Source organism: Hemicordylus capensis, chromosome 3 (assembly GCF_027244095.1).
Source record: "Hemicordylus capensis ecotype Gifberg chromosome 3, rHemCap1.1.pri, whole genome shotgun sequence".
Taxonomy (NCBI): domain Eukaryota; kingdom Metazoa; phylum Chordata; class Lepidosauria; order Squamata; family Cordylidae; genus Hemicordylus; species Hemicordylus capensis.
This window is the reverse complement of record NC_069659.1, coordinates 282445378-282468999: the sequence shown is the minus strand read 5'-3', so window position 1 is coordinate 282468999 and position 23622 is coordinate 282445378. Positions and strand designations below refer to the sequence as shown.

General features: G+C 43.8%; 1 protein-coding gene across 9 annotated transcripts in view; it reads left to right on the top strand.

Annotated features, from left to right (window-relative positions):
* Positions 1 to 23622, top strand: part of NEURL1 (neuralized E3 ubiquitin protein ligase 1) — a 265752-nt gene that overhangs the window by 75175 nt on the left and 166955 nt on the right. Inside the window, exon 1 of one of the 9 annotated variants that reach the window (XM_053311887.1) lies at positions 8193 to 8238. The exons of 7 other annotated variants lie outside the window; for them this stretch is intronic. The gene's annotated coding sequence lies outside the window, so the exon portion shown is untranslated. Of the gene's footprint in view, positions 1 to 8192; positions 8239 to 8486; positions 8580 to 23622 lie in introns of those variants that run through there. One more of the 9 variants, XM_053311888.1, reaches the window with a different exon arrangement.

Sequence of the window (23622 nt, the reverse complement as noted above, 5' to 3'; positions counted from 1 at the left end):
AACCTCGCCGTCTTTCATTTTCTTGGCTGCTTTGTTTTACAAAGTATTACACTGATATTTTCCATGCATTTGTGAAAAGTGTATGTGAAAAGTGCTTTTTTTCAAGTTAACACAGCAGTCCAAGAGTTCAGGTTGGGCTACTTGTCTGGGGGCACTTGACCCCACCCCCGTCCTCCTGTGATTCTGCTTGTGTTTCTTCTCTTCCCCCCTCCTTATTCCTTTGAAAACTTTCCCACCTGTTGTTATGGATAAGGTTCTTAGGCAACTGTACCTTTTTGATAAGTGCACAGGCCTGATGCCAGAAATGTTGTGGTTAGTGGGCCTCAGTGTGCCCTGGCTGTGTGGGTGAGGGCAGGGGAAGAATATTGATAGTATGATATCTTTAAAGTTACTTAATTGAATTAATCATTAATACAATCTTCTATCTTCTATCTATCTATATAATTCTCTAAGGTGTATTCGTAGCTAATTCTGTGTGTGGCAGCTCTCGTGAGAGTTCACGAGCAGAAGCACCATGGTGATTGGGCAATGGAGATTCCATATGCAGATAGGGAGGAGGAGCATGTGAGAGCAGAAGCACCATGGTGATTGGGCAGTGGGGATTCCATATGTAGATAGGGAGGAGGAGCCTGTGATGGTTAAGGTCAGTTGGAATGCAACTGTTACTGGTCGGAAGATGTTCTTGATTGTAGAGGAGAGGAATCTATTTTTATAAATAAATAAATAGATAGATAGTGGGCAGGGGTCTGCGAAGAGAGAGGTTGTGAGGGAGGAAAGAGGCCCTTCGGGAGAAAGGAGGTTGCCGTTGTATGAATTAGATCAGACTCTGTAATTACTGTAGATGTTAACTCAGGAAGCAGGGGGGGAAGGGAGGGGAAGAAAGACAGAGGGGAAGAGTGAGTGGAGGAGAGAGAAAGAAAGAAAAGGAAGGGAGGGGAAAAGAGAGAAAGAAGGGAGGGCGAGGGATGGGCCCGAGTCTGTCAGTGGCCTGAGGGGAACGAGCAGCCATGGTGGTTGGCAGCAAGGAAGGGCCCAGTCAACCACTGCTGCTGTTTGGGGCTACTGAGGCCATTGGCAGAGGGAGTCAGGCAGGCAAGGGGTGGGCCCAGGCCTGTTAGCGGCCTGAGGGGAATGAGTGGCCATGGCGGTGGCAGCAGTGAGGAAGGGCCCAGTCAACCACTGCTGCTGCTCCTGTGGAGAGGAGCAGGAGTGGGGTTTGGGGGTAGGTCTCTGGGGATAGGGGGCTGCAGCTTGGCCAATAGGCACCAGCAATGCTGCAGCCACGACTAAGAGGGGTGAGGGGGATGGAGGAGTGATCAAGAGGGGTGAGGGAGATGGAAGCAACCAGATGGAGGAGGAAGAGCAGGAGTACAATTCAGGTGAGGGTGGAGAGTCCATCAGTCCAACCCCAAACCAATTAGAGAACCTAAGTATGAAGCTACAATCACCAATTAGTAATTAACTGTAGTTGATTCCTCCTTTGTGGTTTGTAATTTTAATGACATTCTTCATATTTTTATTATGTTATAAGTTTAGTGATGTAACTTAATAAGATTAAAACATTTTGGTATTTTTACCTGCTTGAAACATATAAGAATAGCATGGGATGTAAGTGTCAAATATGACACTAGAAGTTTTATTCATGACTGCATCCATGATCATGGCAGACCCATTTGTTTATATCTGGGTCTGCCCTAATGCAGTGGGTGGGATATCCAGTTTTAAGAGGAAAAGAGGCATGCTGGACCTAACCCGCTCCTCTCTGCAGTCCAACGCAGGAATTTATATCCCCGTAACTGGGCTTTAGACTCAGAAGTAAGCCCAGCAGGAAGGTAAGCTGGGGGCAGGAAAGAAGGAAGCTCACAAAAGTGTGGGTAGCTCATGATGTGGGTTTTTCTAGTCCCAAAAGATTTCACTGGTGAGAATCAGACTGAAGTCTGAAGTGTGGGCAGCAATCCTGGACTCTTGACTTTTCTGCTATCTATAGCACTGACTTGCTGTTACTGAATGGGGAAAGGATCACCTGCTGTGAGGCAACATAGCCAACCTGACAACCTCCAGAAGAATTTGTTTGGATTATAAGGTCACCTAAGGGAGAAGTCCTTGCAAGTCAGGTCATTGTGCTACATTCATTTACTTGAAGGATTTTTTTTTTTTAAAAACCCTTAAAATATCAGAGGACAAAAAACACACACACACAGGTGTGAAAGAGCACTGAAAGTAATATGTAGCAATTTCCCCATCAGTACCACACTGCTGCAGATAATGGAGGGTGGGGAAAAGTAGTTGGAGGACTTCAACAGATATTTATTTCTAGTGGCATAGTGAGGGCATAGGCAACCTGTGTTTGCCCCCCGCCCTGTGTATAAGGGAAACAGCTATAAAACAACCCGTCTGCTAGCTTGAAGTACACAGATTAATGGGCATGTTTGGAGATCTCAGGGCACATCCCAGGCCCCTTGCCGCCTTCCCACCCACTTCTTTCCAGCTCCAGCACTCACTTCAAGCCTCTTCACATCACCCTCCTTTCTAGGATCTGACCGAGCTGTGAGGTCAGGAGTGAAGGAATAAAATGGAAGAGACTGCAAGAAACATGATCCAAAGATGGAGAGCTGTGGGGGAGCTAGACCACTAGGCAAGTCCCTTAGGGCATGGCAGTTACCTGTAGTCTTCTCTTCCAGCACCCCACTTCCAGCCTCCTTAATCCCCCCACCTCCAATTTTTCCTTCCTAGGAACTGACAGAATGTTTTGACCAGGAAGTTCCTAGTCAGTGGAAATAGAGAGGCTACAATAGCCCTGCTACCTGAGAGAACGCCTTTCCCTGCAAGATCCCCACCACTCATTAAGATAATCAGGAGAGGTCTATCTTTGGTTGCCACCAGTTCATCTGGTGGTAACCTGGGACTTGGCCTTCTCAGTTGTTGTCCCTAGGTTGTGGAACGTGCTCCCCATGGGTATAAAGATCTTATCTTCTTTGGAGGCCTTCAAGAGAGCCATGAAGACTCATCTTTTCAGCCTGGCTTTTAATAATATTTTAATAATATTTGATTGTTTTAAATGATTTTTAAAACTAGTTTTATGCTAATATTTAACTGCTTTTATTTTGTTTTATGTTGAATTTTAAATGGGTTGCATTTTTGCTGCAAACCACCCTGAACTGTGCTGGGATGAGTGGTATATAAATGAAATGAATAAATGCAGCATCCACTAGAGCAGTATTTTAAGTACTCATTTAGGTCTTGTCTGGTTATTCTGGTTTTGTTTTGTTTTTTGCGGTAGCACCACAGGTGCCCCATTCTGGATTGGAAATGTGGTGTTGGGGGAGCACGGCTTTAACCCTTTGTCACTACCATAGACCCCTTTGGTTGCTGTTTGCCCCAGTGGGGGACCAATGGGAGGTTTCTGTTGAAAAAAGCAGTCACGGGGGGGGGGTTTAAATCTTGATTGAGACTGCAGTGGGGGGCAAAAGTTTTAAGACGCATGTCTTTTCTAAATAGCAGCTGCAAGGATCCAGATCCAGATTGGGACTGTGATGTGGGGAAGGAGGACTTTAACCCTTTCCCCCTGCCATTGTCCCAGTCCAGATCACATAACCGCAAGAGCTGCTGTTTGTCCCCAACAGGGCGTTCCCTAATCCAGATTAGGATTGTTGGAGGGAACAAGAGTTAAAGCCCCCCTTCCCCACATCATAGTTCCAATTTCGACCCTTGTAGCTGCTATTTAGTAAAAAACCGAATCCAAACATGCAAAGGCCAATTGCCTACAGAAAATAATATGTTGTTTGACTCTGACTGCACAGGCTTTAGGTCAGGCATCCAGTGAATTCAATAATGTGTGTCTTTTGCCTCATTTATTCTGTGCTATGTAGGCTTCTTTTTCTTGTGTATGTGGGGTGCTAGGGTTCCTTGTACACACCTGTGCTTTTTTAGTGCTTGTGGTGATGTTAATTTGAAGGATTTAGAAGCAATAAAAATCATACACACCTCGTCTCTTGTTTAGGTGTGCTTTTTATACTGCATTTAGCTTAAAGAGTCTGGAGAACAAATAGAAGACAACATAATACACCTTATTTGAGGAGCAGGGAGATATGGGGCTTAAATAATGATGCATTTTAGATACAATACAGTACACATAATTTAAAGTTGGTGTCATTTCTGATAATATCTCACCCAAATGCTGCTCTCAAGAACTCTGTACAGATAGTAACTTTCTATATTTTGAGAGGGAGTGTTGGTATTTTGACTCTGGTATTGTTACTTGCAGGTGTTGGAATTCATAGTTGCACAGAGGCCTCCATGCTAGAGCTTAGCATCTGTGGGCGTAAACCATGCAATCTGTACACTCCAATTTTGTGGTGTACAGATCATGCAGTTCATACCCAGCTGCCCACTGGGACCATATAACACCCATTTTGAAAGAGCTACATGGGCTGCCAATCTGTTTCCAGGTCCAATTCAAGCTGCTGGTTTTGACCTTTAAAGCCCTTAATGGCTGGTCCCTGGATACCCGAGGGACTGCCTGCTCCCAAGGGTTTCTGCCCACTCAATGAGGTCATTTGGTGGGGGGGCTGCTTTGTGTGCCAACAACGAGGGAGGCTCTTCCTTAGTGCACGTGGGACAGGGCTTTCTCAGTTATTGCCCCCAGACTTTGGAATGCTCTCCTGGGCACTTTCTAGACTAGACCCTAAAACTGGGTCAGGACGTATCAGGGAAGTGTGCTTCCACACTTCCTGCGTCATGACACCGTAGTCCCTACCTGGACAGCAGGGTGCCGTTCACATTTCCAGCGCCTTGTTGCAAATTTAATCACTGCAGCATAGAGCAAGGACATCGTATATCCAGCGTGAAAAAGTTGCTTTTTTTTTGGGTTGTGAGTTGCTGCGAGACTGCTCTCCCTGCTGCTTACATTCTGAATGCAACTTGCCCGAATGGAGGCATTTTGCTGCTGTTCCAGCAGCTAGTCTGGAAAGTGCCCTGGTGTGCATCCGCTCCCCAGTCTCCATCACAGTTTTTAGAAAGCAAGTAAAATTTTGGCTTTCAACCTGGGCTTTTATATGAGTGTTGCTGCTGCTTTGTATCTTATGGTTATATTGTTAATGTTTCTAATTAGGTGTATATTTTTATACTCCAGATTAATTTTTATTGTGCAGTTTTTATTGTTTTATATTTGAATTGTCTTGTAAACCACCTTGAGATTATTTTAATGGAAGTGGTATACAAATTTAACAATGAATAAAATAAAATGTGGTGGTGGTCAATCTAATCTGTTTGTTTAAACCTGGGTCTGACCAGGGTCTAACCAGTCATGCGTACAGCAGGGTTGGGGTAGAGTATTTCTGATTTATAGAACAAAAGGGCCTTTTACCTGGTGTCTGTACTTTAGCTTCTCCTGCTCAAGTCATTGCTTGACATCCTTAGTAAGAATACTTGAGGAATTCCATTTAAATTATTTTATTTATTAAAATATTTATATCCCATCCATCCAGTACAATACTGCTTGCTTACAATACATTCAAAAGGGCATGCCTAACTTGCCCTTTTAATTTCAATTGGACTTTCTCAAGTACATTTAGTCAGGATGTCAGCCACTGTCTTCAGGTACCTTGAGCTGAAGAAGACTAATTAAGATTTGGATATGGCAACCCATAATCGTAGCCTGGGCCTGGCATCCTGCTCAGTCCTGTCAGTATCCACAGATCCCTTTGCATGTCTGCATTCTGCTTCTGCCAACTTAATAGTAGGCTCAATATTTTAAGGGCTGGCATTAATATTTGTTTCTATATCTATATGTGTGTGTGCATGCGATAATGAGCATATGCAACGATACACCGATACAACGATGTCATTGTATCATTGAGCATATGCATCCCCTGATCCCGAAGCCCTTTTGAAGTTGTTGTGTTTCATGTGATATACGAAAATGCCTCATTAAAACATACACATGCAATTGACTAGCAGAGTCATATCAGTGAACCCTAGTGGTATGTAATTGCTGCCTCGAGGCATAACAACTGGTCTCGAGTTCCAATTTCAAAAATACAAATAGGTATTCTTTAAAGTCACTTCATGCTTGTTTCTATTGCTATTAACAGCCATAAAGGAATCACAGGACTGAAGGAGACATGAAGACCAGACTCTTCCTACCAGGCAAAAGTATCCTTGCATCAGCTCCCTTCCTACTAGAGAGCCCCATGCAATATAGATGACATTGTAGGCCCATTCACATGTTATGTTCAATGCAACATTCATACAACACATGTATGGTGTAGGTATGGTCATTCATGTTATGCTGAACACAGATAGAGAAGTACATTTCCTATCTGTACCATGTATTTGAAGGGCCTGTATCCAGGTTCACTTTTAAAGAGAGCACAGATACAGTCATTCACACAAACAAGTGTACGAGTGTACAGACATATGTAAACTCATACAACATAACATCTGAATCAGTCTTGGGCCACAAACAGATAGCAGGAGTACAAAGATGTACCACTACTCCCAGTTGTCTGCAGAGCAGATAGCTCCAAGTGACTCAAGGCCCAGGGAATATGATAGTGAAGCTATTCACATGACTGCACGAAGCAGGCTAATGCAGCCCAGCCTGCTTTCATGAGGTCGTGAGAGCCACTGGGCTTGCAGGGGAGCCTGGTGGTTCTCTGGCAGCTAGCCCGCCTAAAAACCCCTCCCCTTAACCCAGGTTAGTAGCGTGAGCACTCCGCTAACCTGGGTTTTTGGGTTGTGAGATGCCATACCATGACGACTCATGAGGAGACCCCCAAACGGGAGGCTCCTCCCTGCCTTCGAGATCTCCCCAGTATGCCCCGCGCACTTGCCCGGGGCATGCTGGGACTTCTGGGGGTTGGGCGGCCCCTGATCCCACGCCCTTACCAGCTCCTTGACAGAGCCAGTAGTCATGTGGGTGGCTGATTCAGCCACCCAGGGCAAGCGCTCTGCTCGTGTATGGAGAGAGTAGGCTAAGTCCGCTCTCCCCGCACTAACCCTCTCAGCGCTTCACACTAATCATGTGAAGTGCCTCAATAAGTAATCTCTCTAAAGTTTGGGCTGAGATGAGTGTTGGATAGTAATGATTATATTACTAGCAGGATGTCCTATCAAAAGCTGGGAATGTCTGTGGAAACAGGGCAGTCAAATGGACTGTAGCTGAGTCAGTGCATGGGTAAGGAACCATTCCCAACTTAACTTCTCAGGGTCAGGTTAATCTTGCCTTTCTTTTCTGTGGCTGCTTCTTCCTCCTGCTCTCCATGTTTTTGGACCTTTACTTCTGACTGGTGCTTCTTCTGTGGCCCTACCTCAGGCCCTCCCCTTCTTCCCTTTGGTCCTGCTCTTCTGTAGCTCATCCATGTGCTTTTGGAGCTTCAGTAGCAACAAATACACGAATCCCCACTCTTGTCTCAGGCCTCTTGACTCTCTTTATGCAAAGAAGACTGAGTTACAAGTGGGATACTGGCTGCTGTTGCAATAAAAGCACCACCCTTTTTCAAGTAGAGGAAAGCCATCCTATTCCTTTACGCAGCTCTTAAAGTGAAAGGGAATTTTGAGAAGCGGGTGGAGCTCTGTCTCTTGGGTCAAAAAGTGCAGGTTCCCAGAGCATATTTTGTTACGTTCTCTCTCAGCTTGAAATTGATCCTCGGCCTGTGCTGATGAAATGGACAAGAGTCTCTTGCTTACTGTTGGGGTTTGTGATTATTTAGCAAAACACCAAGGAAGCTACCACTCCAGTTACAGACTGCAGAGTTTAGTCGTTGCACCTATTTAGAGTAACACACACGGAGATCACTGTAGATTCTAAGTTACTTAACTAGTTTATTGGTGAAGTACATTGTGGCGCAGCGGAGAAATGTTTGACTAACAAACAGAAGGTTGCTGGTTCGAATCCCTGCTGGTACTATGTCAGGCAGCAGCGATATAGGAAGATGCTGAAAGGCATCATCTCATACTGCATGGGAGAAAGCAATAGTAACCCCCTCCTGTATTCTACCAAAGAAAACCACAGGGCTCTGTGAGTGCCAGGAGTTGACATTGACTTGATGGCACACTTTACCTTTACATTTGAGATAGGAAAGACCTATCCTATCTATCAGCTACATAATGAATAGGTAGGGAGAGCGAGAGATGTTCCCACCTTCTTTCTAGGAGAAAAGGAAGAGGACTGACTCAGTACAGGAAGTACCTGAGGAGTCAAAGCAGGGGTCATAAAATAGAGGCAAGCAGGGACAGGTAAGGAGACCCTCACTAGCTACCTCTGCTCCCAGTGCCCCTAGTGGTCATTAGGATAGTTGGTGCAAAAGGTTGATGCACTGGAACTCCATCTCCAACACTTACAGGATGTAAATACAGAATTGGAGCTTCCTGTGTTTAAGGTGTGACTGGTGTGTTTGTGTGTAACCTGTGTATGGCCCTTTATAGAAGGAAGGAGTATTTGGACCTGCACATGCTAAGAGAAGGTTTCTCTGTTTGAAGGGTTTCTGGTTACACTTGTTGCTATGAATTTTGGACCTAGCTTGGAAAAATTATCTACTGGGATTTCTTTATTATTAACCCTGAGCAGCTTGGCTCAGGTAAGCTAAATAACTGGAGATAAAAAGGGGCTACTGCTCCACTGTATTATACAAAACAGAGACCCTGCCACTCCACTGAGACCCATATTTTATTTATTTTTCATTCGGGCATATCTGCCCTACTCATAATGAATTTTTGGTGGAATTGAGTTTCATGCATGGTCTGTATTGGGCATGCTAATATTAGCTGGTGTGTGGAGTCAATAGGAATGGAACAGTCAGGCCAGCAAACTGTTAATATTTACTTCACAACCTGTTAATATTTACTTCACATACAATGATGGTTCTTCTGTTTGGTTACAAAACACTTGGCTTTGTGTAAGTGTTTAAAAACACTTTGAAAGGCAGAAGGTGAGAAACTTGGGATAGTCTTTGGTAGTTAATTGATATAGGATAGACCAATTAACCAAGACCACACAGTATTTCAGCAGAAATATTCATGTGCTTGAACCCTTTGCTTTAGTAGAGAGTACAAAATGGACTTAATTAGTGAAGAATAAACTACTCTCTCTTGTGTATTTGTTTATCCTCTGTTGTTTTAACACATGAGAAATAAGAAAGGAAGTTATTTTAGCCAATGTATGCTTGTTTTGTGCTGGTTATGTACAAGAAGGTACAAACTATTTGTCTTGGGAAAGCTTATGAGACAGAAAACCACTTTATTAAGTTGGATCTTTATGAGATTTATAGTGTGTTTATTGTCATCTGGGTAGCAGTATTAAACACAGCACTGTCACATCTTCTGGCTGGAATTCTTGTATTGCACAGCAATGAAGTTTTATCAAGTAAATTGGTCTTCTGATAATATAGCGAGGTTCCAGGAGTAAGGGGCCTTTCTGTTCTTTCCCTACATCAATTTCCTGTTCTGATAACCATACATCTATGCAAGGTGACCTTAAATATTAGAGGTTTTTTAATGTGTTCACTGCAGACCTTAACAGTTATGGCAATCTGACGAACTAAGCTTTTGTGCAATTAGATGGGGTCTTATTCAGCTCCCTTGCCTTGAAAATCCTTTTAACTGCTTATCTCGGCACTGGTTTACTTTATTCTGCTTTGCACTTTTACCAGCTCTGCAGATGGTTGCCCACTAATAGATAAAATAAAACCATGTTAAGGGTAAGACTTGCAGCATTTGGTCAGAGCAGAATGAAACAATGGTTCAAAATCTGCTGCTATAGGAAAGTTTATAAAGTGAAGTAAACAGGAGCCTCAAGTAGGATTATGCATCACAACTTGTTGACCTTAATCTGTAGCACCCAGGATGACTTCACATGTATTATTTTTCAAATGTACCTAAGGTGTTTTATGTACTTTAAAAAGGTAACATATGAAACAAATATGTGTTTGCAAAATGTGTGTATCATGTAGGTGTGCTTGCCAGGCAGCCAGGACAGGCTGCTGATCCTGATCATGTGATCATTTGGAGACAAATGTGAAATCAGTCATACTGTCCCAGCCTATTAAAACTATCAATGTATAGTTGGCCCTCATTATTTGTGGGGGTTCCATTCTCGCCTATAGGCACAAATACAGAAACCGCAGATATCAAAACTTTATCCCTATAGGAATTAGGGGTTAGGTTCCTAGACACACTCAAAAAGGCTAAAATCAAGGCAGGGCATAAATAAGAGAAATAAAGTACTCTAACTTGCTTTCCAGCTCTGCCTCCAGCAATGCCAGGTTTCCAGCAATGCCCCCCCCCCACAACTCCCAATTCCTCCAATTTTAGCAAAAAATAGTGGGATTGTTTTTAAGAGCCACAAAATGGCTCCACACTGCCTCCAGACCAGAAATGACACAGGGAATGACTCTGCAAGTAATTATTGGTGGCCCCTGAAACCGCGGATCGGCAAAAATAGTCTATTTTGGCACAATACACTGAATCAGTGTTTGATTTTCTGATTAGTACAATACAGCTCACCCTTCTGAGAGGAAATGCACTGTGTCTCCTGTATGTGTTGTGCCCTCTTTTGTGTGTCTACACACTCAGATTCTACTGTATGGGTTGCCTACTGTGGCCATACAGAAATCTGTCTAAAAACTCTTAGGCTTAAAGAATTGATAACACCGGTGTTATATTAAGCAACTTGGCTAAATTTGTTAATTTCATGGGCAAGGATTTAAAACAAGTTTTACTGACATTCTATACCGTACTGATGGTTAACAATCATGCTGGGATAAATTTGCCATTAGCGGAATGCAGACATTAGCGGAGGTCTACATCGCAGTTTTATGAACCGAATAAGGCTATTGTCTAAATCCAGGAATTAGATATTTGCACTGCCAGCTGGTCATTATTGCCAACTGTCTTTGCTCTGATACTAAGTGAAAACTCCGCTCTGTTCTAGGAACAGTGTCCTTTCCCCTCAACCAGATTGTGCAGTGGTGGGAAAAGGATCAACTTAAAAATAAAATGTAGACAGTTGATGCCCTTATTGTCCTGTGTGCAAACAAATCTTTGCAGCTGGGACACATGCCGTTTGTAATGCAGAACCAAATGAAACTGACAACAGATTTGCACCAAGCACAAATGCCACAAGGATATTACTAGCAAAGATTGTCTATCCTTATCTCACCCTGCTGTGCCTATAGATAGGCACCTTCCCAGCTCAGCTTGCAACAGAAACTCTGATGTTGGACTTAGTTTATTGTCTCCATTATAAGTGAGGAGGGCAGTAGCTAAACAACCCTGGTGTTAAAAGCCTTTCTCCGTACTCCAAAGCATTGCCAGCCACTTTATAATAATACCTGCCTCATCATTGCATAATCTCTCAGTTATCCAGTTCAAGGACTAGTAAAGTCAAATCATTTCTAATATGATGTGTCTAAACTCTGTTCTGTCCCTCTGTCTTGGGACATGTTCACATGTCACAGAAGTCTGAATGCACTGTTTTCATGTGTCTGAATTTCACAGTACAGGCAAGCATAAGAAGATCCCTGCTGGATCAGATCAAAGGTCCTTCTAGTTTAGCATCCTGTTTTCAGTAGCAGTCAGCCAGAGGCTTTCTGGATAGCCCCTCAGCAGGATGTGAAGGAAACAGCCTTCCACTGCTATTGCCCCCAGAAAGTGGTATTCAGCAACATACTGCCTCTGAATCTAGACGTTCTACTATGACCTTCTGATAGATGTCTCCTCCATGGATTTGTTTCATCTCCTTCTAAAGCGGAATCATGCTTTATTATTATTATTATTATTACATTTATATCCCGCTCTTCCTCCAAGGAGCCCAGAGCGGTGTACTACATACTTGAATTTCTCTTTCACAACAACCCTGTGAAGTAGGTTAGGCTGAGAGAGAAGTGACTGGCCCAGAGTCACCCAGCTAGTTTCATGGCTGAATGGGGATTTGAACTCGGGTCTCCCCGGTCCTAGTCCAGCACTCTAACCACTACACCACGCTGGCTCCACCTATAGTGATCCTTTAATAGCCACCTCCTGGTGGCTGGGGAAGATGTGAGATCATTGTGGAGTCTACGGCTTGCATGGCTGCCTTCCCACTGGATACATGTCTTTTTTTCTGGGATGCTTCCTAGATTCATTATTGTATATAACAGCCACTGTCTGAATATATCCTTGGACATTATAGGGCCTCTACATTGAACATTTAAACAGGTTTGGAACTGGTGTGACTCACCTGCATTCTCTCACAGATCTGGGCAATATGGTTTCCCAAAGATGCTGACAATGTTTTGTTACAGATTCTCAGCCCTTTCACATAAATACATTTCCTACGTTGGCAGCAATGACAGTTAACAAAGTTTAGTGATAAATTCTGGATAGGTAGCCGTGTTAGTCTACTGTGGTAAAAACAAAAGAGGGTCCCATGTAACTTGTAAAGCTAACAGATAAAGCATAAGCTTTGGTGGGCCGCTGGAGCAACTCTGTCAAATGCCTGGTATCTTGTTTGTTTAAAACATTTATATACTGCTCTTTAAATGAGTTTCTAGGACAGTTTATAGCAGGCCTGCACAACATAAGACTCGGGCCAGATATGACCCACTGGGACTTTTTTTGCTGGCCCCTAGGTAGGAGGCATGAAAAGATCTTGGCCTGTCTCACTGATGAGCAGCAATGGCTCCATCCAGTTGGCCACTTGAGGCCAGATGAGATGCATATGGCAACAATGGACTGATGAGTGAGTGAGCCAGTTGCTGCTGCTTGGGAAACAGCTGCGGCAATGGATAGAGTGGGTTGGGGCAGCGTCAGCATCAGGTGGGAACAGGCAGAGAGCACCCCAGAAAGGCAGAGGGTCATTCTTTTGGTCAGTTTCCTCTTTTCCAAGGGAGCCATCTTCTTTCCTCTCTGGAAACTGCCTTATAATATAATCCTATGCATGTTTACTCAAAAATACATCCCACAGTGTAACCAGAAAGGCTTACTCCAAGTAAGCATGCCTAGGACTGCAGCCTGAAAGCAACACTGATTTTAGGGAGAGAAGGGAACTTAGCATTTGTTTGGGATTGGCATGTATTCCAGGTGCCCCATTGACTCGGCAGGGATAAAGCCTATTTTCTGACAATTATCCTTGGTTAAAACTGTGTGTCCCTTGATGGGGAGAGGGAAGATCCACAAGTAACTAATAGTTGCTTTCATTAATATTGTTAATTTTAATGTAATAATGTGCAGAACATTGACCTTGGCCCCCGTACACCAAGTCATGATTGGTTCCAGCCCACTGGGCCACTTGAGTTGTGCATCCCTGGTTTAGAGAACAACAACAACAATTAAAAAACAAACAAACATACAATCACAACTACACAAAGGTTTTAGCAGAATTTCAACCCAGCAGCTAACATGACTAAAAATAAGAAAGGAAAAAAGGAAAGTGTTTGCTATCTTTCTGGCGGCAAGTGAAGTAGGCACCAAGTGAGTGAGCTGAGGTGCTGCTGTGAAGACTTTCACTTCAGTCAACACACCTGCTTTACCTCAGGTGGTGGGGACCACCTAAAGGATTGCTTCTGAAGATGATCTTAGTGTATGGGCATGTTGATGTTCTAAACTGGTGTTCTAAAGATGTTCTAAACTGTCTTGAAAAACTAACAATTAACAAATCACCAGGGCCAGATGGCGTCCACCCAAGAGTTCTGAAGGAACTAAAAAGTGAAATTGCTGATCTCCTAGCAAAAAGATGTAACTTGCCCCTACAATCAGGCTCTGTACTAGAGGACTGGAAAGTAGCCAGTGTAACTTTTATTTTTCAAAAAGGAATCCAAGGGGGATCTGGGAAATTACAGGCCAGTCAGCAACTTTGGGTAAATTGATGGAAAGCATACTTAAGGACAGAATTGTTAAACATATAGAAGAAAAGGCCTTGCTGAAGGAGAACCAGCATGGCTTCTGCAAGGGCATGTTTTGCCTCACTAATCTTTTGGAGTTCTTGGAGAGTGTCAACAGTGGATAAAGGTGATTTGGTTGACATAGAGGCTATTCTCACGACCGCTGGAAAGCAGACTAAGGGAGCCCAGCCTGCTTTCCAGTGGTTATGAGACCCACCAGCCTTGCAGGCGAGCCCGGTGGCTAGCCTGCTTTATTCCCCACCTCTAAGATGAGGTTAGTGGAGCGAGCACTCTGCTAACCCCATTTTTGTAAATGTGAGTTACTGCAGTGCGGCTCTGCCCTGCTGCAACTCACGAGGAGACCCCTGACCAGGAGGCAACAACAAGCCTCCCAGCATTGGGGGTCTCCCCAGAATGCCCCATGCAATCGCACTGGGCATCCTGGGACTTCCAGGGGATGGGAGGACCTCACTCTCTGCCGCCCTTACCGGCTCTGTGATGGAGCCAGTAATTGTGTGGGCCAATCCAGCCACTCAGGGAGGGCGGAGAGCTCATGTGTGGGGAGAGTGGGCCAAGCCTGTTCTCCCCACCAAATCCTCCTTGGCTCTCCACACTGCTTTTGTGGAGACCCTTGCAGTATACTTGGACTTCCAAAAAGCTTTTGATAAAGTACACCACCAAAGGCTCTTGAGTAAACTTAGCAGTCATGGGATAAGGGGACAGCTTCATGTGTGGACTGGGAATTGGTTGAAGGGTAGGAATAAATGGACAGTTTTCACAATGGAGAAAAGTAGGAAGTGGGGTCCCCCAGGGATTGGTATTGGGACCAGTTCTCTTTAACCTGTTCATAAATGATCTAGGTGGCCAAATTTGCAGATGACAGTAAACTCTTTTGGGTAGTGAAATCCAAAACAGATTGTGAGTAACTGCAAAAAGATCTCTCCAAACTGGGCGAGTGGGCGTCACATTGGCAAATGTGGTTCAGTGTAAGCAAGTGTAAAGCGATGCATATTGGGGTAAAAAGCCCCAACTTCACATATACACTGCTGGGATCTGAGCTGTTGATGACTGATCGGGAGAGAGATCTTGGGATCGTGGTGGACAGCTCACTGTAAGTGTCGACTCAGTGGGGCAGCTGTGAAAAAGGCTAATTCCATACTTAGAGTCATTAGGAAGAGGACTGAAAATAAAAATGCTAATATTATAATGCCTTTATACAAATATATGGTGCCGCCATATCTGGAGTACTGTGTATAGCTTTGGTCACCCTATCTTAAGAAGGATATTGTAGAACTAGAAAAGGTGCAGAAGAGGACAGCCACGAGCATCAGGGAACTGGAGCACCTGCTAACTGAACAAAGAGGCACCTTTTTAATGTGGCGATTCTCTTTATTTAGCAGGGGGAGAGTAACTGGCCTTATCCACCCCCATCACAGTACCTCCAGTGACTGGTGTTGCTTGTGTCTATCTTATGTTCCTTTTTAGATTGTGAGCCCTTCGGGGACAGGAATCCATCTTACTTATTTTATTTATCTATTTATTTATTATTTTACTATATAAACTGTTTTGGAAACTTTTGTTGAAAAGTGGTATATAAATAGTTGCTGTTGTTGAGTGTTGAACGTAATGTGTGAATGGGCCTTGTGTTGGCTATAAATCCAAATGAGAATTCTGCTGCTTCTTGAGAACATACTGCTTTGGTTCAAGCCAGCTGTAGGAAGTGTTCCAATGAGCCAGAGTTGTTGTATACAATGAAACACTAGAGGATCCCTATTCAAATCAGACCAACCTCTTGGTTAAGGTTTATGAATGCAGAAGGTTCCTCAGTAGGAAGATGCCCATTTCCTCAGAAGTTTTCTTTGGTGTTGGATTCAGCATGAGACTACTTGGGAAGAAATGAAATCACCCTCTGGAAGTTGGGCAGCTATTTGGCCAGTATGGAAGCACTTCACTTTCCACCTCATATCTGCAGACTGTCAGGCTGAAATTGGATCCTCTTAATTGCTGCAAATACTTGAAGAGTTGCACAAAGGCGTGTCAGAATAATGGGGGCAATAATTCATGTGGCCTACACGTTCGCAAATATTTACCCGGCTGAAATGGACTCCTAACAACGAGGATATCCTGCTGTTATCTTTGGGCAAAACACGACTGCATCGTCTCCAGCTCACATGCTCCTCTGTGTTATCTTGTTGTCTTAGGTTGTCCAAAGATGCGGAGAGGAAGCTGGGGTTCAGCTGGCAGATGGAGGAAAGCAGGGTCTCTAGGTATGGCGAGGGATAAATCCCATGACTGGGCTTGGAAACAAGGACTGAAATCTGAACATTTTGTTCAAGAATTAGTGGAATTTGACAATGCTCTTGATATATTTATCATTCTAGGAACTCATTCATGTTGGAATTGTCCCTCAGCAATAAGCACCCTAATGTGTCCTGCTTGGTCTTGCTACATACATTAAACCAGCTATAGAAATCTCATTCTAGCTACATTTGATGTTTTAAGGATCGTATCACTACCCTGACCAGTTTCTAGAGAACTTATGTGCCTAGGTGCAGTGTACCCATATAGAGGACTAACGTGAGCGTACCTGTTTGTTACAATATTCTCTGTAACCACACACAACCCCCTTTTCCTCTGAGTACAGTGTGTGTCTGCAGTGGACATTGCTATACCTGTGAAAAGTTTCTCCCTGTGTTCTGAATGTTGGGCACCCTGTGAGAGCATTAGCCCTGTACCCCGGTATGTAACTTCTGAACAGGACTCTATTTCAGTTCATAATGAGGAAGGTCTCATAATTCAGGGCAAAGAACAAATATGGTTTGTATAAGTCAGAGGATACCATAGTACTCTAGATGGACCAGTGGTCTGACTTGGTATAAGGCAGCCTTCATAGGTTGTTTCTCTAGAGTGTGGTTTGAGGAATTGCTTTGTGGTAGGTAGGAAGAAGTGCAGGAAGAAGGATAACAGTTCTTGGGACCTTAAATGTTTGTGCTGAAGAAAACTCTCTCTCTCTATACATACACACACACACACACACACATATATGAGCAGGGAAATTAAAGGTAGAATTAGAGTCAAGTTTAGGCTAAATCTCCTGAATTTGAAAATAATTTAAATGATGAACACATTGACATTGAGATTTTAATAAAACCTGTTGGCATGATTGACTCCAGGTTTCAGGAGACCCTGAGCAAACTGCTCTCAAGGGCTCCACTCTATCAGGTGGTGTCTGAAAGAGTTGCTCTGTCACCAACCCACAAAGGCTCTATGCACAGAGGTGGTCTCAGAAATCAGCAGTAGGCCCTACTCAGGGCCCAGGCTAGCTGCTAAGTTGCCAATACTCCCAAATTGGCATCAGTCTTCCAGTGACTATTGAAAGCCATCCAAGAGATTTTAATAACTTGATATTGTGAGAAATATTGGGGGGAAATATTCCAGAATAGCTTCAGTCAAAGTTAACAAATTTAGTAGTTGGCCAACTATGCCAGCCCTGATACTGACTTTGCATATTTATACTTTACCTACTAAACAAAGTTCTTGATGCAGCTTACTATGTATTTAAAGTTCAATAAAACAAGCTATCAGCTTGCTGGTCAGGACTTACTCAGACTGCTAGTGATGTCTCCTGTCACTCCTAGTACCTGATGACAGATGCAAGAGGTACTGTGTGGGGAGGATGGTGTTTATAAGCTTCCTCCTATTCCTCAGATAGTTTACTGGGCAATGGTGTCTCTGTTACTGAATCTGTGGAACACAGCCGCTCTTGCAGGAAATAACCCCAGCTCAGCAATTATTAGTGAGGCAGCCATAGTTCTCCAGTAGCAGTTCATAGCACTGCAGAAGTAGAGACATAAAAATGCTAAATCTCTGCTCTTTGAAAATAAAATCTGTCAACTCTAAAGTGTGACTGGAAGGAAAAAGACACACAGAATGCCTCTAAAGTATAGTGTAGTGCAGTGTTCCCTCTAAGGCGTGCACGCATGCTCACATGTTTTTTCTAATGTCCGCTCAGTTAATTTTAGATTCTGCTCAGGAAGGTCCCACTCCGAATGCATATGCACACATACTGCCTTGATATTGCCTCCCAGAACAAAACTCGTTCTGCACACAGATGAAAAAGATTAGAACACTGGTTTAGTGGTTGACATAATGAAGTTGTTAATGGAACTGGCCCAGGGGTGTTTGGTCAGTACCCCAATGTTTGGGCCTTGTGGGGGAATTAGCTCTTAAGGGGGTCAGTTCTACCATTTTTAATTTGTGCAAACGTTTGGACTCAAGAAATGACTGGATTGAGGCAGTATATGGTTTCAGAATCAAAGGAAGGATTTATTTGATAGAGGAGAATACAAGAAGATAATTGTGCGGTTAAAGCAATTAAAAATACATTTCTAGATAAGTCTACTACTATGAGGCATTTTCGCTTAGAGTCTTTCGCTTAGAGTTTCCAGGTAAATCAACTGCAATGAGGTGTTTTAGCTTAAAGTTTTTCATTTGTATGAGATCCCAGGTGGGCAAGAAAAAAAGGCTTGAGACTGTTGAGAGGGGGATGTAGAGGGAATTGGATTTAAGAAAGGAGAACAGAGATAGTTTCAGGGCCCAAGGAAAGGTGAAGGCTCATATTTACCTGATCTGGACGACGAGACCCAGGGGCTCCTGGAAGGACTGCAGAGTCTTGCTCCTCAGTGTGACAGAAAACAGGAGGGGTGTAGAGATTAATAGAGGGAGAGGTGCCCTCGAGAAAGGTTTCTCCATGGGTCCAGCTTCCTATAGGTGTGAGGCAAGCTGGATGGATTGGCACAAGAACCAATCCAGATAGTGATTTCAATCTCTGCGTAGGTTGTAGAAGGGCAAAAGCAGTGCCCAATGGAGTCCCAAGTATAGCATACAAGGGAACATGAAAATTGTTTGTTGGGGTCCTTGGCGTCTCCAGTGTATAGAGAGCACAATGGGTCATGGAACTGAGGATAATTATATCCCAAAACATGCCTTGGGGGCACATTCCTGTGTCCTCCTTTGCCTTTTGTGTGCAAGGCTGATTGTGATGAAAATCAGAGTATGCAGGTGCACAAAATAGTATCCATGCGGGTAGGGCTCTCCAGTAACCCTAGCAATAATTTCAATGGGTACATCTCTAGGCCTACGTCACTGACTCATCTCCTTTGTGATGAGGAAAACATTACTTTGCTACCTTATCTGCCTTTCTTCCTGCTTGGCATAACAGGCTCATTAGCAATCTCCTGTGAAAGGAAGGTGGGAGCAAGGTGGTTCACTCTAAGAGAGTGGCCTTGGATGCGTTAACTTGCTATAGTTAACTCTTGAGTCTATTTAGCTGGGGTCCCCAGTATAGGGAGGGGGCGTGCATCTTATCCCTGTTCCAATTTGCTTTGTTTGCAGCCAGATCTAGGGGCGACTAGCCCACTGTCAACTAAGTGACCTGTCCCCATGTGTGCTATAAACTGAGAGCTCATATTGCGGTGCAGCTCCTGAGCATATCCAAAGTGCAATTTCCAAGCCTGGAGATACAACTGCAAACAGGAAGGCCACAAAGTGTTGGGTAACAAATTCCTGGAGCATTTCCAGATGGGGCTTTTCGCTTGGAATGGAGGGTGTGCATTCGCATGTTGGCCGGATTCATGCCGAAGTCCATGCGAGATATTGGGGAGCATTTCACACACAATTTGGGTTCTTCATTGCTCTTTAGAGCCTAGCCCAATGTATGTCTGGGATTTTTAAAAAAAACTTGTTTTGCGTTGGTTTTTTGTTTGTTTGTTTTTGACAAATTTGAACTCGCAATAAAGCTAGCTATCTGGGAAAGCTCCTGGTTAAAATATCTGAATTTTACATTTGTCTCTGGATTTAATGTTTTTTATACAAGCTAAAGAACAAAAATAGTCACTACTGTATAGAGTAGGTAGTCTTAATATTTCAGTGCAACCTCATGAGCCTGAAGGCATATCTTCTTAACAAGCTTTACTATATCTATGAGTGACTTTTCAAGCTGTCAAGATTTTGCTGAATGTTTCCTCGTGCTTACACGAGGGGCTTCTCAAAGAACAGAGGCCTTCAGGGGAACTCAGTGAATGTTGATGAGGGCCACCTCAAAGAGGAAGCAGAGCAACAGCTATAAACAGATGAGACAATAATAGCCAAAGGGGCAACAGTAAAGAAAAAGGTCTCTTTTGGGGAAAATAATTATACTAAAGAAGGAGAAAGCCCAATAATAAATGAGGAAGGGGACAAAGTCAGACTGTTAATTATGCTGGATATTGAAAGCTAATCTCCAAGCAATGCATGAAATTGCATCCTTTGGGGTAGTTATTTTAATTATTGAAGAGAACATCTTAAAAAATTAGGGAGAAAAAGGCTAAACACTGTATGAAGAATTAACAGGTAAGAGACTGAAATTTAGGAATGTGGCAAATCACTGGTTGCCTGCTGAATCACGGGGCATATTTATTTACTTATTTATTTATTTAACTTGTATACTGCCCAAACTTTCATCTCTGGGCAGTTAACAATAACATAAAAACAATTAAAACAAATATAAAAGGTTAAAACAGTTTAACAATTTAAAAACAGTATAAAATTAAACCAGTCTAAAATTAAAACTACAAATTTAAAAAGCTTGGGTGAAGAGATGGGTCTTCAGATGTTTTTTAAAAATAGACAGGGATGGGGAGGATCGCATCTCAGCAGGGAGTGCATTCCACAATCTCGGGGCAGCAATCAAGAAGGCCCGTCTCCGTGTGGTCACCAGACGAGCTGGCAGTAACTGGAGACGGACCTCCTCAAGTGACCTCAGTGGGTGGTGGGGCACATAACGAAGAAGGCGTTCTCTTAAATACCCAGGGCCTAAGCCATTTAGGGCTTTATAAGTTATAACTAGCACTTTGTATCCTGCTTGGAAACCAACTGGCAGCCAGTGTAGCTCCATCAGCAAGGGAGTAATGTGGTTTCTCCGAGACCAACCTGGCTGCCGCATTCTGAACCAACTGAAGTTTCCCGACTACGTACAAAGGCAGCCCCACATAGAGCTTATTACAGAAGTCCAGTCTGGAGGTTACCAACAGATGTACCACTGTTTTGAGGTCATTGATCTTGAGAAACAGACGCAGCTGATGTATCAGCCGTAGCTGATAGAAAGCACCCCTGGCCACCGCCTCAATCTGAGAAACCAGGGAGAGGTGTGGATCTAGAAGTACTCCCAGACTGTGGGCCTGTTCCTTTTGGGGAAGTGTGACCCCCATCTAGAACAGGTAGGTCAAAATTGTCTCTGGAGTTCTGACCCCGCACAATAAGTATCTCCATCTTATCTGGATTCAGCTTCAGTTTATTCTCCCTCATCCAGCCCATTACTGCTTCCAGGCAGGCATTCAGGGAAGATATGCCATTTCCTGAAGAAGTTGACATTGAGAAATAGATCTGGGTGTCATCAGCATACTGATAACATCCCGCTCCGAATCCCCTGATGATCTCTCCCAGAGGTTTCATGTCGATGTTGAAAAGCATTGGAGAGAGTATGGAGCCTTGAGGGACACCATACTTAAACTCAGATTTTGAAGAGCAACAGTCTCCAATCGACACCATCTGGAATCTGTCCGAGAGGTAGGAGCGGAACCACTGTAAAGCAGTCCCTCCCACCCCCAACCCCCTCAGACGTTCCAGAAGGATACTATGGTCAATAGTATTGAAAGCCACCGAGAGGTCCAAAAGGACCAACAGAGTCACACTTCCTCTGTCAATTCCCAACTGGAGATCATCCATCAGGCCAACCAAGGCAGTCTCCACCCCACAGCCTGTCCAGAAGCCAGTTTGAAATGGGTCTAGATAATCAGTTTCCTCCAAGACCTTCTGGAGCTGAGAGGCCACCACCCTCTCAATTACCTTGCCCAGCCATGGGAGGTTGGAGACAGGCCTATGATTGCTCAACTCTGAGGGATATAATGTAGGCTTCTTTAAAAGAGGTCTAATGATTGCCTCCTTGAGACAAGGAGGCATCCTGCTCTCCCTCAGAGAAGCATTTATGATTTCCACCAGGCTTCCTACAACAGCCTCCCTGCTAGGTAGAATAAGCCATGTTGGTCAAGAGAACAAGTGGTTTGCCTCACCACACCAAGCAGCTTGTCCACATCCTCAGGAGTCACAAACTGAAACCGATTCAGTCGAACCACTTAAGAGGAGTTGTAGGACACCTCCAATTCAGACATCGAATTAATTGTGGAGTCTCCGTCTAAGTCGGCCCGAATCCGAGAGATTTTATCTGCGTGTTTTTTTAAAACACATCACAGCGGATAACTGAATACTCCAAATTCTAGTTCATGGGAGGGGGGGCAGATACTAGTCCCCTCACAATCCTGAACAGCTCCGCCGGATGCGAGTTCGCAGAAGCAATACAGGCAGAAAAGAACCGCTTCTTTGCCGCACATATCGCCTGAGCATAGATCTTTAAATGTGCTCTATGACATAATCTGACACATCCCTTTAAAACCGAGTGCTTACCCAGACCCTTTAAAGCAGAGGAGAGCAGTTTCCTATCTCTGCTCACTGCCATTGCCATCATCCCGGTGCTTCCCCCAGCTATGCCCGCATGCCAGCGGGGAGTCTCCCAGCTGCCCCTGCATGACGCCGGCACGCACGTGGCTTCCATGCATGTGCAGTGACTATTTGCGTGGTCACTACACTATACTTTAGAGGCATTCTGTGTGTGTTTCCTTCCAGTCACACTTTAGAATTGACAGTTTTCATTTTCAAAGGGCATATCCCTATTGAAATTTCAGCCTATTCACTAACAGCTGAAAAAAAATAGTGTTGTTATAGAATAATGATCCTAGTTTGTATTTTATGCAAATGGAAATATGCAGAATGCCAAATCTATAAAATGACTATTTTGTTTGTTTGTTTTGTTTGTTTGGTGCATTTTTATACTGCCCCAACCCAAGGTCCCAGGGAAGTTCACAACAAATAAAAACAAAACATTAAAATCAATTGAATATTAAAAACAGCTTAAAACAAATAAATAAATAATCCAAAATTTAAAAAGTTACAAAATTAAAAAGCTAAAAGGCCTGGGTAAAAAGATAAGTCTTTAGACACTTTTAAAAAGCCATTAGAGATGGGGAGACTCTTATTCCCATGGGAAGCACGTTCCAAAGTCTCGGGGTGACAACAGAGAAGGCCCGTCCCTGGGTGGCCACCAGATGACATGAAGGTAGCCACAGACGAGCCTCCCCTGATGTACACAGTGGAAGATGGGGATCATGCAGAAGAAGACGCTCTCTTAAGTACCGTGGGCCTAAGCTGTTTAGGGCTTTATAGGTTATAACCAGCACTTTGTATTTTGTCCGGAAACTTATTGGCAGCCAGTGCAGCTCCTGTAATATAGAAGTAATATGGTCTCTTCAAAGTGACCCAGAGACCAACCCATTTTGTACTAAGTGGAGTTTCCAGACTACGTACAAAGGCAGCCCCACATAGAGCGTATTGCAGTAATCAATTCTGGAGGTTACCAACAAGTGTACTACTGTTTTGAGATCATGAACCTCAAGATACGCAGCTGGCGTATCAACTAAAGCCGATAGAAAGTGCTTCTGGCCACTGCCTCAACCTGGGGAACCAGGGAAAAGTGTGGATCCAGAAGCACTCCCAGACTGCGTACCTGTTCCTTCTGAAGAAGTGTGACCCAATCTAGAACAGGTAGATCAATATCACTTCCCGAGTGATGATCCCGCACAATAAGTACCTCCGTCTTTTCTGGATTCAGTCT